Here is a 1,095-nt window from a genome sequence, read left to right as displayed (position 1 = left end):
CTTACTGAGCTCATACCAAGCATTCCCTTGGAAATCGAGCATATGGGCAATTTAGTAGTGTTTACCAAGTTTGTAGTGGTTACCGAGCAGAACAGTGTTCTCCAAGCAATTAGTGGTCACCGAGCTTCGCAGTGTTTACTGAGTGATCAAGGTAAACAAAGGACTTATTGTTTACCGAGTGATCAAGGTAAATGAAGGAACTTAGTGTTTACCGAGTGATCAAGGTAAATGAAAGACTTAGTGTTTATCAAGTGATCAAGGTAAACGAAGAACTTAGTGTTTACCGAGAAAACAAGGTAAATGAAGGAATCAATGTTTACCAAGTGAAGAAGGTTATCAATGGATTCAGTTTTTACCAAGTGACACAATATTCACCGAGTCACCAATGGTTATCGAGTTCCAAGCTACTTAGAATGATTAGTATGGACCGTGCCTCCACTCTTACCAAGTGCATGATGATGCAGTGTACTGTAGTGGATGCTGAGGATTAAAAGGTTACCAAGTCAATTTGAGGAACCTGAGTTTTCTACTATCTAGCCGACTCAGTAAAGATTTGTTCACTTGTGTTTGGCCGACCTTGCCAGTGTAAATATTGGAATGGTATATATCATTTGAAGAGAAGCAATGTTGTATGTCATTGTTGGTAATATATTGCAATATTTTGAGAAGAAGGAAAGCGAATCAGTAGCAGAACAAAGGAATATAGCAAGGTCAACATAGATATAGAAAAGTTATATCTATCACATCAGGTGATCAAAGCATAAAGGATCTTATCAGCAATTAGTTATAACCAGATCCACTGCTTCATTCTAACAGGTGAATCAGTTTGTAAATCCTTTAATAGGGTAGACTTAACAGTCTTTTGTAAATCTCCTAACAGAGTGCATACTTCATTGTATGTTTGTAAATCCTCTAACAAGGTGGATCTAGCAATCCTACTTGCTCCTAACAGGGCAGATCATCAGAAGTGATCATTGTAAGCCTTAACAGGCCAACTTTATACTACAGTATTGAAGTTTTGTTAGCATCATCCCCACCCCAGTTTTACTTTCTAATTGGAAGGTTTCTGGGTCACCAAATCAGTGTGTTCATGTG

Source organism: Cupressus sempervirens, chromosome 9 (assembly GCF_028749045.1).
Source record: "Cupressus sempervirens isolate cs-2001-9-10 chromosome 9, ASM2874904v1, whole genome shotgun sequence".
In the NCBI taxonomy this organism is placed as follows: domain Eukaryota; kingdom Viridiplantae; phylum Streptophyta; class Pinopsida; order Cupressales; family Cupressaceae; genus Cupressus; species Cupressus sempervirens.
Note: the sequence above shows the minus strand (reverse complement) of the source record.